The 13443-nt window shown below is 48.5% G+C and overlaps 1 long non-coding RNA gene across 1 annotated transcript in view; it reads left to right on the top strand.

The window, feature by feature from the left end:
• LOC125984229 (uncharacterized) overlaps positions 1–13443 on the top strand; it is a 30171-nt gene that overhangs the window by 11054 nt on the left and 5674 nt on the right. Inside the window, exon 2 of the long non-coding RNA XR_007486864.2 lies at positions 9011–9068. This is a non-coding gene — a long non-coding RNA (uncharacterized lncRNA). The remainder of the gene's footprint in view (positions 1–9010; positions 9069–13443) is intronic.

Here is a 13443-nt window from a genome sequence, read left to right as displayed (position 1 = left end):
GTGACGTACTCTAAAAGTTTGTCATCATGGTGCAAATTATTTCAGCGCCATTTGAAATCCTATTTGTTCGTGTCAAATGTTTTAATTGAGCTCTTGTTTTGGATCTCTTTGCTTCATTTTTTTTGGGTCGTGTTCAGAAGAATCTTAAAATTTTGTGGGAATGTCTTCGCTGAGTCACATGTCATAATGCGGTTTGACGACTCACTCCGACATATGCCGGGTTTTATTTTTATTCAAGCGTCCGCTTGCAACAACACGGTAAAAACACACTGCCTGCTGGGGCAGGAATTCCGCTGTGAGCCAGACACAGCAAACAACAGCGCTCACATTTTTGGGAAACTCAAAAAAAAAAAAAAAAAGGCTCCCTGCTTTTGCAAAATGTCTTCCGACGCTGGCCACGAGGTTCACGCGCGTCCTTATGGGAGCGGTGGCTTTTAACCCGTGGCGCTGCGAGGTGAGTCATCTTTCCGCTGCTCGGCAGGGACGGTGAGGTCAGCCCAAGTTCTTTCTACCAGGAGCACTTGAACTGACACGGACTTGGCTCGCAGGCAGCAAAAGCAATTAAGAGCGTTGCGACAGCCTGTAATTACCGCCTCACCCGTGCGTCACCTATATTCCCTCTCTGTCTGCGGAGAGCACCTTTCCACCCTAGTTGAACGTCAGGTCAGGACTGCACACCTGAAATTGAAAAAATATATATTACAGTCGTTGCCATTGTTATTGTTTGAACGCTGAGAGACGAAGGCTGGCAAGGAGTCATTCGATTGCCGGAGAAAAATAACTGATCGTTGACGAATCGTAATGGCGGCAAAATGGCCTTGATTCAACTCGTTTGTCGATTAATCGTGTCTTGAAGCGGTTGAGGCCAAATGAAGTGCGCTTACTTGTCGCAACAGAACACAGGCGCTCTTGATTCAACGAGTCAACTCTCTAATGAAGGGAATCTTGTTCGTTCACTTTTCACTTTTTTCCACGCATTGCTTGATGGCTTGAATTGGATTCATTGATGAATTTTTTTATGCTTGATTATGCGGAAGTTGACGTCTCGGTGCAGTTGAGGCTAAATGGAGTGCTAAGCTATTTGGCGCAGAGGCGCTCTTGAGTCAACAATTTTGCCGTCTGCTTTTTCCAATGGTTTCCACGTTTGTTGTTTTTTTAATGGTTTGAAATTGGAAATGAGGAATCGTTTGATAATGCCGCCTTGATTAATTGTGTCTTGAAGCAATTGAGGCTAAATGGAGTGCTCAACTTTTTGGCGCAAAGGCACTCTGGTTCGCTCTCGAAAGAACGACCACTTTTTTAATTGCTTGTTTCAAAATGTATTTTACTTTCAAATATCAGAATTCACTCTGTCCCAAAAGGTTTTGTCAATTACTCCATAAATTGGACGTATTTGCATGTTCTCCGGGAACCGTTATGACGTGCTGTGAACATTAAGGTCCTCACTGAATTAATCACTTTGACATTGCATCTTCATCTCTCAGCGTTTGCCTGCAATATCTGCACGAGTTCCAATTTCCATGTTTGAAAAACAGGCAAATGCGACCTTCCCTGCCTGACAGCATGATTGAGCGCGATTGTATTTGGCTCATTAAGAAAGGCCAACGCGGCTCTCAGGGTGCTGATAGGTGGGTGGGTTCAGGGCGACGCCAACCGGGCAGGGAGGGGGCCTTCGGCGTCCGACGCATCGTCCCCGTCGAGGGCCGTGCGGATCGCGTTTCCAGCAGAAGCAGGAAGTGAGAATTGGAGGCTTCCTGCTTGCCTTCCCGCCGCCCTTCCGACATGGAACCCAACTCAAACCATGTGTGCTCCAAGCCCACGGGCCCCCCGAACGCAGTCACAGGAAGCCTCCATCTTGCCATTGTTACTCGAATACCCCCTCAGAGCCGAACCTCGCTTGGGGAGCATGCTAAGCGATTCCCACCCATGTCCGGTTCAGTCATTTGAGGCTCAGGGCTCGATGGATGTGACAGGGGAAGTACAGTCGTTCATCCCTGGGGTCGAAGGACATTTCCTGATGCTCAAGTTGCCGCCGGTTGACAAAGCGCCGATTAAGCAAAATGGCCTAACCACGGAACTGACGATTCACCTGTGGGCTGCAGTCGGAGGGAGGGATGAGCGGCTCTCCTGCCATCTTTTAAAGGTAGACGTGTTGACTAATCGTCCGAAGGATTAAGCCCTTAGAGAAGGCCTCTTTCATTCCGACACGCCGCTCACCGCAAATTGTATGTGCTGAGACGGCGACGATTCATTTTGCGGGGGCGAGGGAGGAAGTTCAGGTGGCGTACTGTACCTGGTCGTTGCTTTGTTGCGTCATTCCAAACATCTGCACTCAGCAACGTGCGTACCCCGAGGCTGGATCTTTCACCACTTCCACTTAGCGGAGACAACTGTGAATTTTTCTCACAGCAATCACGCCTCCGACAGCACCCGGGCACAGAAATGGGCTGAGCTTGGCTTTAGCTTGCCATCAGCGTTTTTTTTTTGTGTGTGTGTATGTGTGTGTGCGTGTTTGGGAGTGGGCTGCGGGCCCACATGATTGTTGTATGTAAATGTTCCGTACCACGGCTCGGAGGTGATGTTGCACAGACGTCTGTATGTGCTGCAGTTTGATGAGCTCATTTGGAATTAGTCCCTCGCTTCTGCTATTACAATCATGCTAGCCTTCACATATCCATACAAGCAGAACTTGGTCACCAAAACATAGACAACTACTGTGTGCTAATGAGAGCATCGGTCACTGTAGATATTAATAACAGCTTTGATGTGACCCTGAAATTTATTTAAAATAGACAGTTCAATAGATAGATCACTGGCGGCGCTAGAGAGGGCCACAGGGGCACCACCCCCCTGAAATATTGACTTTTGGTAATTTTCCAATTTTTTCAGGAACTTAAATTTCCACGACTGATTCTCTGACCCGCTGAGACATCCTTGACCCCCCCCCCCATGGCCACCCCAAGAAAAAAATTTCTAGCTCCGCCGGTGGGTGGACTCTATTGTATGTGTAAACTTTTTGTTGTCTGGAGGATTGTCATTTTTTACACTTCCTCGTCTGACTTCCTTAAACATCTTGGGGTGGGGCTTACTGTTGTAAGTGCCTCTTCTTCAACGTTCGTGGCCTCAACCATGACATTGGCGTGCTTCTCTGTTATTAAATCATATGATTTGTTTGCTGATCCTGAGCCAGAGTACGCTTGGGGTTTGACGCTCGTTTGTAGCGTCGTTATTATGTGCTTTCATGGCGGTTTGCTTTTTCTCTTTTTATCATGTCACAAACATGCCACAATGTACCGCTTTTCAAAACGGAGTAAAGCTCCACCGCCATTCCGGTTTCGCGCACAGCAAAGGGAGAAAAAAAATGAAGCCGTCTCTGAAATCTTCTCGTTTCTCTAATTTGTGCACGAATCAGATGTTTGCTCATGACCTCCGCCAGCCACTGCAAACTAATATCATTGTTTGGATTGCCCAACGCTTCAGAATCAAATTCCTTCGTCGTTCACTCATCGAGGCAAAGGCAGCCACGGTTTTGTAATTAGGCTGCAATCTCATTCAAACGGCGTCCTCATTGATAACAAAGTCAGATTTGCGGTCGGGGAGAAAACAAAGTGAGGGAGAATGGGCGGAGCCTATTTTAAAAAGCTACGATTAGGCCTCTAGGTGTTTACACCTGCGGTAGTTTGGGCTTCTCGCGGGGGCGGCTTCATGACAGTGCTAATGATAGGTTACGGCAGGTGAAGACACGAGGATGTTTATGTGCATCAATGTCAATCAAAATGGTAGCAGAACGAGTCAGCGCTTGCCAAGCGACGGACAAGTTCCGCAAGTGGCAGGTCGCTCGGGTGACCGGGTTTACGCAAGCGGCCCGACGGAGGTCGAGTTGAGGTCGATTGGTGAAGTGGCGAGGTCAAGAGTTTGCGGTCATGTTGTGACATTGGAAGGAATAAAAATACACAAGTGTTGAAAACAAGCACATACTTGCAAGTCATTCAAAAGGACCATCATCCAAAACATCTCGCGTCATTTGTACAGACGACGGCGCGCCTGGATGAGAGCGGCCAGGAAATCAAACAAGGCAGATGAAGGCGCTTTTGTGCGGCGACGACACACTTCCGCGTCGGCCTCACACGACGTCAGCTGCATCCGTGCGCTGATGTCTCCTTCGAGACGTAAAACAGGCAAGTTATTGTCTTTCCCCGCATAGGATGGGCTCCCCGCTAGTCATGTCGGCCCGCTTGATCTTCCACGCTTGGAGATTTTGCTCGATTTAATCGTCAACTCTTCAAAGCTTCATCGTATGAGCACATTTAATTAGGTATGAATTCATGTGGCAGTTTACAGACAGGTCATCATGCTAAGCTACGATTAGCAATCTGCGGGGGATCTTTGCCGCTTAGCGCTCATTCAACTGCTCTTTCATAGCGCGTCCGACGCTAAGACCAAGCCGCTAAACTGCTTTTTGTTCCTTCTCGACAACGCCGCTCGACACGTCCCCACCTGTTGCGGCGAGCTTTATGATTTAGTCCCATTTGAAGCTGTCTGACATATCAAAGCGCTGGACTCCAGCCTTGTTATCTTGCAAGTCTGTTCTTCTCCAGCGTCGGCGTTGGCTCGAGAACAACGGCTCGGTTTTAGGCCTCGCGCATTCCTGATCGCTGACGCACCGCGGTATGGAGAAGGATTAGCTAGCGCGCCGGCGTTCGGATAGACGGGCCCGCTCGTGAGCGACGCCTCGGTGTCTCCGCGGCAACGGGGATGACAATGAAGCGTGATTTCGCCACCGACCGGTTCGACAGAGAGTGCGAGGAGGGTCATCCGAGCGATGACTTGGGACGGCTGTTATGCTCGACGGTGGCGCAATAATTAGCAGCTCTACTTAGCAAACGTTAGCAGCTCTGCCAAATTTGAGCGATTTAAAAAATGACAAACCACATGGCCACGTCGCCGTCCTTTTGAACGTAACACCTGATGGCTCCCGACGTGATATAACTGGAAAAGAAGCGGAACAAGACTCGGCCTGTTTGCGAGGCGCCCACTCATCCATCCCTGAGCGGTTTTGTTTGGCCCGCTCGCTTTTGTTGATGCTCCCGTTCTCTCATGCCTATTAGATTTCCACGCATGGACGGGCCGCCGCGCTTTTGTGCCAATGTCTTGGTTGACGTGGATCTCTTTATTCCAATTTGAACGCGATCAAGGCGATGTCGGGAATATGACACCGACGTCCACAAGCTTGCAACTTGAGGCGTTTCTTTTGCTTGCTCTCTCGAGACATTTTGACTCATGATGTCAGCTGTTGGGAGGTATTTCAATTCAAATACCGAAGTTAAAAAGTGAATTAAGACTGTCTGGTTGCATAAGTGTGCACACCCTCAATAATGTGTTCAGAAATAATCACATTCAAACTCATGTTAAACGGGAGTCCGTGCACCAGTCATCATTTAAAGTGCCATTGACCAAATACAGGTTCAAAGGTCACATGAATGATTTTGAAATACTTTTCCTACCCACTGTGACTGCTGATTAATAAAAAACACTTGTCATGCTGACGAGGAAGTCGCGATTATTTTCCCAAGCGCTCATCAGGCGCGGACTTTCTTTTTTGAGAACGTGGAACACCTGCCAATGGGCAAGCGCATTCGTCCCCCGCTGGCGTTGGTTGGGTGCGAGGCAGCGTGGGAAGTTGCCTGCACTTCCTGACCCCACGCGCTGCGCCGGCGCATTGACCCTGGTCACGTGACACAGGAATGCCGGCCGCCTTTTGTTTTAACATCCACGCCACTCATGAAGTTGAGAGCAACTTTGCATACTATAGAATGATGGCTCCCTTGGCACTTTGCCTCCCTATTCTGCTGCCCGCGGTTGCTCCCAAACAGGATTTGCGGGCACCCCCCCCCTCCCCCTCCCAATCCCCTCTGCCATCTTTTAAATCACTTCAAGCGCCACTGAAGCCTTTTTTTCTCCCTGTTTCCCAAAGCGGGCACCCAATCGAATGGCATCACAGGGCCTTGGACACATCAAGATAATCTACCCACCCCCTTTTTTTTTTTTAATGTTTAAGGCCAAAACAAAAGGCGGGCCCAGTGAAGCGCATCTCGGCTGGTGGGCTGAATAGAGGGGCCCCTTTCATGGCTGTTTATGAGCACCCCTCTTGAAAAACACACATACAAATCACATCCCCTTCTCCCAAGGGCTGCTCTGATACGGGGCAGGGGGCGGGATTCTCGCCCCCCTCTCCCCACTTAATGGATTTCCACCGCACGTATTTTCCTGTCCGAGCCGTCGGTTTGTTTGTCGGAGTTATGTAAGAACGAGCTGGCCAAGCGCTTGCGGAAAACATCATTACAAAAGTTTATGCGGCAGATGCATGACAGACGGACGGCACACACAAATAAAGATGTACAATTCAAAATAAACAAAGCCATTGATGAGAGGAAATTCGCCTTCTAAATTCTGATGCATTGTGACGCTGCAGTTTGCACGATATAACTGTAATGCGAACGATTTTAGTGTTTATTTTATTTACAAGGAATATTAGAGTATACGTGCGTTCAGAGAGCTTGCAACACAAAATAAACAAACACGGCTTGGTTCTAGAAAACGACCATAATATTGTTGTTTTTCTAAATATATATTTTTTATAAAACGAGGGAAAAACGTCAGCGTTCGTCAGCAAACTTGCAAGTCATCCCGCCTGCGTTGGCGACCGCGTCGGTCGTTAACTCGCCTTTTCCGCTGGCTGTCACATCCCGTTCGACAGGTAAACGTTTGACGGACGGGTAGGAATGCAGGCCGAGGGATTTGTTTTGGAACGGCGGCCCATTCTTTGGGTCGTCTTAAGCAAACACGAGCGCTGCATGTCCTGTTTTTACGGCTTTGGCACGTCACTGTTCAAACTCGCGCTCCCCGAGCGCGCGCGTGACAGAGCAAACACGACTTTTAATGCGCGACCTTCCGCCTAATGTGACTCTCACATACCTGCTCAGCCCATACCGAGCAAGACAAAATGCCTGAAATGTTTGCAAATCTACATAGCAACAAAATAAAATGTATCGACGCGCCCGGTGCTGCAGCTTTTATTACTCTGCTGTGATATGCGGTAAACTGTAATACCCAATGTGACCAGTAGAGGTATCTACTGTTTTCAGCAATCTTATGCAGAACGAAATAGAGAGACTTCCGTTAATAATGACTTGATGCAGCATCTAAAGAAAGTCTGAGCGCAAACTTATTGTTTAAAAGTTTGGTTATTATAAAGATGAACAACACAACCTCCCCCAAGGAAGTTTTCCTGGCGCGCACTAGCACGCGTGAGGTAAAACCTCTCCTCTTGAACACAATCTGTTCCGGAATTCAGTCTCGGACACTGAATGAATTCTCCCTTGGCCCCTCGACTGCCACCTTCTTGTCTTCTGCCACCCGATTTGAGTCACAATGCTGCTTTTTGGCCGCGGTGACATTGCGGCTTTATAATTCCTGTGCGGGATCTGAGAATGACACACACACAAGTGAGTAAGGCCCGCAGATGTTTACAATAGCTTCAACCAACCCAGGAGGGGTGATGAGCTGTCAGTCAGTCAGTCAGTCAAAAAAAAAAAAAAAAAAAATTCTAAAACCTGAAGGGGAATGCGTCGGGCGCGATGGCTACACCTGTCTGGCGTTTCCTGCGGCGGTATCGGAGGTGTAATCCCTGACATCGCCCGTGTTTGCGCTTGTGTTTTTAGATACGCGCGCGTGCTTTCCGGCTGACTTGTGCTTCACTTGCGGTTCAGCCTGGCTCGAGGGCATCCTCCCCATGCAGTCCGCCACCCACAACTTCATTCACTTGGGACTCGGGTTTCTATTTAATAAAGAGCGCCCCAGCTCAAGAGTTTGTGAGATCTTACTTGGTTGTAGCGAAACACTTTTAGTGCGAACAGCTCTTAACCGCAGTGCCCCACCTGATCCAACAGGTGGCGCAGTTCTTTTTTTAGCTTTTCATTTTTAATGTTTAGAAGTGAATTCAGATTTCGAAACGAAACTGTGTAGATTTAACATTTAACTGTTTTTATTAACAGTTTTTTTAAATTACTTGTAAATCCCCTTAAAGTTACGGCTTGACGAAATGAACCTTAGTCGTTCGGTTCAGCATTCAAGATATCAAGCAGAAAAATGTTTCCTTCGTCTGCAAACCAAATGAGACTTTTAACTTAAATTTACTGCTTCCTTTTTTCCATTTAGTCATTTTCTTACGGTAAGATTTTTTCCAGAATAAACGTGCTCGCGCCACTCCCTCCCCGACACACCTTTTGGGGAAGTGACTCTGAGCATCTGCTATTTTTAATCTCGTTTTCTGTTCCAGCACTTTAAATGGTGCCGGCTGTAGTTCTGGGAGATTCCTAAAGCGAGTGTTTACGACCACACTGCGCCATGACGCCAGTAGCACCGGCTCGGATGCGTACCCTCCCCTCAAAAACTGGGCCTGGAGAAGTCCGATGGCCAAATGGATAATGAGATTCGCTTCTCGGCCTTGCCCACTTTTGTCCGGGTCCAACCCATGTTTTATTGAAGCCTGGTGCTGCTGCTGTATGACGTGACATCAGTGAAATCCACCCTTGGCTTGTCTGTTATTTCTGTCTCTGACCCGTTCTTGCCAGGCGCTGCCTGTAAAGCGGTCAGCGCTTTGGAAGCAGCTCCCGGGCTTGTACCAATTTTCCGTTCGGGCCTCCTTTGACACGCTTTAACACCCTCTGACCGAAAATGAAGCCTCAAAGCAGCAATGTGGAACACCTCAAAATCATGTTGCAGTTCACCGTCTTATAATTAGCGTATATGTCGTTGCCATGGCAACTATATATATATATAGTGGACCCTCATTTATCGCGAGGAATACGTTCCTTCTTGATCTTTTTTTTTTTTTTTTTTAATAAATTACACTTCACACCTGTAGGGGAAGCCAGGTCTGGGGTCGTTTCTTTAATTTGATCCCCCATGGAGTCAGTATGTAATGCAAATTTCTCTCTTGCTTCCACAGAAATGGAATCCAAATTCCGAAGAGACGTCAAGCCTCGATGGCTCTCGCAGATACGACGGTGAGTTTATCTTCGAAGCTTTTTGCATTTACAACGCCGTCCTCTCGTAAAACCTTCCTTGAATATGTTAGCTGTCATCACGAGGCCTCGTGGCTTTATTACTTCCTAACGGGGCGTTTTTTTTAACCGGGAGCTTTTAAACAACACATTTGGACCTTTGCCAAAGATCCTCGAGGCTTTCAACTGACGCAATCGGCATTTTAACGAGCGACAGCTTTGATTTCAGCAAATTCCAAATTCTTCAGTAAGACGACGTTTAGAATCGGTGGGCTTGGCCGCCGTCCCGCATCGCCCGCCACAGTCCAGTGTGTTCCTGTCAGTGTGTTCCCATCAGCGTGTCACGCCGCGGTGCCCCTCTCGCCCCCTCCCCTCCTCGGCCGTATTGACTCGCCAGAACTCGCTGTTTGCCCAATCATTCGGGAGCCGGATACAGGGATGAATTGTTAACTACGGCGGGTCAGCCTGCGCGCCCCTTCGTCTCCCTCGCGCCCAACCCTTCCCGCGTGCTGTTGACTCATCTCCATGGCGACGAGGCAGGAATTTGTTTTCTCCAAGCGTCCAATCAAAGGGAGTCACGTGACCAGGAAGCGTCCGGGGTCCTCGACTGTCGGGAAACAAGGCCTCGGGGGGACTTTTTGTGTGAGATGTGCTCATCAATGATTGTCGCGCACAAATCACCGGGCTTGAATTGAATGCGTTTGGTACATTTTGAAAACCCCAAGCTCTCTGAACCCGTTTTTCTCGCCAACAATACGTGCAGGTATGGGCAGGCAAGTGTGTTGTTTGCTCTTTTGGCCTCCACACGTGTTGTTAGCTCAGGGCAGGTGAGTGTTTGCTTTCTCGTCTCCCTCCATGAGGTCAGCGAGGAATGCGCCGCGTCCGATTTGTCACCCGCTCCTATTGTCCAGCTCAGCCGACCGGTACATTGGGTTCCGCTGCGAGTGACAAATGTGCCCTTTGCTTCATTGTTTCTTCGTTTGACTCTTGCTGGATGAAAATGCGAAACCGATTAAGTGTGTGAAATGCAAGTCGGGCCAGTCGGAGCCTGTAAGTGAATCACTAAACATTGCCATTGTGTGACGAAATCCACAGTTGGTTCTGAACTTCTGCAGACCATCTGTGACCACATGGGCGGTGTTTGAAATAGACTAAAAAGAAAAAAGTATATTTTGTGATTGAGGAGAATCCTTGTCAGAAGCACCACAAAAGGCGGAACGTACGATTGGTGTTTTTTCAAACCGTCCTATGAAAAAAACAAAACATGCCCCAACATGTTTTTCATAACATTATTTGTAATGATGTGTGAATGTCTTCATCTCCAAGCTCGTATGATTTGTGTCTGTCTTCGCCCTGCGCCACCATCTGGGTGGTCCTCACGGCTGGCTTGTCCGTAATCCTCCTGTCCCATAAATCAGTGTCCGGGCTCGGGACGGGAGCTGATGCTGTGTGACCAGCGGAGCGAGGTGGGTGGGGGGCTGGAGGGGTCGAGGCGCTAAGCCGAGGCTCCGGTCGCTCGATGGCCTCGGCCGCACGTCAGCTCTGCACACCGTCTTTAAAACAACTCGTCATGCATGGTTGACCTTTGGCAAATGGCCACCGCCATTAGCCGTGCCGCTTGGTGGTCAAAAGCACACGCGCAAACATTACTTGGTATGTTGAGACCCCCGATAAAGGTAAATCTTATTTTGTAAGAATAATAATAAACAGCGATTTTAAGTGGGGCTTGGCGCCGCCCGGTCCTCGGGGTCCAAATGACGTGTTTGTTCTCACTAAAGCCAAAGTGGCCCGAGATGAAAGCCACGTTCGTGCTAGTGCGAGGAGGGAGGATGCCGTCGTGGCCTCTCCGCCAAGCTTTTATCTCTGCCGAGAGATTGCTCGCGGTTGCGCCCGGCCTCCGACTCCCGAAGAGTGCTCGGACCTCTCGCGTTCACCAAGATAATGCTGCTTGGAATAATAACCGTCAATTGTAGCCCGACAAGTGTGGCGGAACACAAAAGAAGCTAAGATGAAAGGCTGCCAAGCTTTATTGACATGCTCGCATCCAAACACAGCCGAGTGGGTGCCGACGGACATTTTGACCCTTGGGTGCGGCTGCGTTGAAACGCAATTTGTTCTTTTGTTTGCTAAGATCACAGATGTGTATTTATTTTTATTTTTTTTACCTCAACACCTCCGTTTTCATTCTCTCCATCGCCCTCGCCGAGTGCAATTTAGTTTGATGAGCAGGTGGTCTTGCGAGAGCTTCTTGGCGTGTGGGGCTTTCAGGCGGAGTCACTCATGTAGGCTGGGATTAGTTGTGGGGGTGGGAGGGGGCGGATGGAGGAGAAAGGTTCAGCGTGTATCGACCCCGGCGAGTCTCCACCACGCAGAGTGCACATTCAAAGAGTTATTTTGTGGCACTCCAGATGGCTTTTGTGCGGCCAAAGTCCTTTCGGGCCCGCTGGAGCTCTGAGCTCAGCGGGCAAAGCATTGCGGGCCAGAAGGCCGTAAAATGTAACACGTTGCCGTTTCGGATTTTTTAGCACGCTAAATCTGAACGCTGGAGCGGAACATCGCACACGTGGAGGCCTTTAGAAGTTCAAGTATTGGAAATTGGACTTTTAAACAGGGTCGGAGGCTTGGCTATGGTTTCCCCATGTTTGGCGTTTGCATGTTCTTTCGGCGTTCTAAAATCAACAGCGGCTAACCACAACAATGACATTTTCCAAACTGACCAACGTCTTCTTTAGCAGCGTATTATAAATCTGTGTCGTCATGGTTACCAAACAAGCCAGATGTGGACACTGTCGATGCTAAAAGTTCTACATCGTCAATCATCAGCATTCTGCAATCACCCCCTCGGCGATTTGTAACACACAAACAATCGATAATTGGCTGTTGTTGATTTGTTGTGTAAATAACGATGGCGCGTGGTCCCACGTGGTTCCGTTCTGGTGGTTTTCATCTTGACTCTCGAGTTGCAGAGTTGCAAGACTTTGCGGCTTGGCCTTAAAAGTGCGATTACAAAATCATGTGTGTGATTGATAGTGCCTTTTCTAGACAAGGTGATTAACTTCTACTAGTGAGAATAAGCAGTTCAGAGAATGGATCTGACGCTGTTGGTTTACTTTCGGCTAGTCGTCAAACATTTTTTTGAAACCACAGGTAAAGTCGCTTATGTCCCGTTCGGCCCTCGAGAGCTTCAGCACTGATGGATTTTCCGGCTTTTGGACCTCGTCCCCAGAGTGTTTCCCGAGTGGCGACGTCTACTCGCACTGATAAACAGTGCGGGATTGGATCCAGACCCCATTGGGGTCTCTTGGAGCCCCGGGGCGCCTAACCACACATACCGAGAATCTTAGTCATTTGTTTACCGTGGCTGATATTTTGCCTATACTTAATCCTGGACCGGATTAGTCTTCACGTGTTCCTCATTCCACCTTTTCTCCACCCCGACAGAGTTTTTTTCCTTTGTTCTTATGCATTTGACAAGCGTACCGACATTGAAGAAACTGCAAATCAAAAATCGGAAGGAGCAATTAGCGTGTCGCTAATTAATGAATGCAAGCTAACAATTAGCTTGACAAATTTAGATGGACTCACCTCATAAGCTAGCTCCAGTAACACAAAATGTTTCCCCTCCCTCTGACCCTCCCGTCTCCTCTTTTTTTTTTTTTTTTTTTTTTTTTTTTTAAAACGCAGCCCAGAGAGAATTTTCTCTGCGGTCTTTCCATGTGAAGTGGTCGCAGCCGAGTGTCACGGGGTGTTGCTTAATTGGCAGCTTGTGCTAAATGCAGATACGCTTCACTATGCGTAGCTTCCTCAATGGCCCGGCGCACGATTTGCCTTCTTGAAATTGTCCTTTAATTGGCTGCACAGTCACAGTCTCTTGCCTTAAAAAGCCTCCTCTGTGCTTACCTGCATGCGGCCTGTTGGACTCGCCGGTCCCGGCGGGAGGGAAGAAAAGCTCACATTTTGCTAGCCTAAAAACCAGATGGTTGCTTTTAGTTCTCCAGCTGACTCTGTTATGTTTGATGCTACGGAATAATAATAAGAGTTGTCATATGGTGGCGCCTTGAGATAAGAGTGACTTGACTCGTGAACACAGACTTGAAAGTCGCTGCCTTAACCCCATGCTGCTTCACCTAGTCACAAAACTGATCACATGGAGCCGGTAAATTTCCATGCCAGAAGATGATCTCTCTTCCTAGAAAAGTTTGTGGAAAAGAAAAATCATGCTTGTTTTCAACACCATTTCTGTCAGTGAGCTAACAGGAAGTCCCTCTCTTAAATCCGGCCCGGTGGGTCGCCAGCATCCACTTCACTCTGGGCTGTCTCAGCAGTGCTGTGATCCCTCCATGGGGTGTATCTGACTGTGGCTCTGGCTCGCGCTACA

The sequence above is a fragment of the Syngnathus scovelli genome, chromosome 16 (genome assembly GCF_024217435.2).
Source record: "Syngnathus scovelli strain Florida chromosome 16, RoL_Ssco_1.2, whole genome shotgun sequence".
Classification (NCBI taxonomy): domain Eukaryota; kingdom Metazoa; phylum Chordata; class Actinopteri; order Syngnathiformes; family Syngnathidae; genus Syngnathus; species Syngnathus scovelli.
Note: the sequence above shows the minus strand (reverse complement) of the source record. Positions and strands in the feature narration are given on the sequence as shown.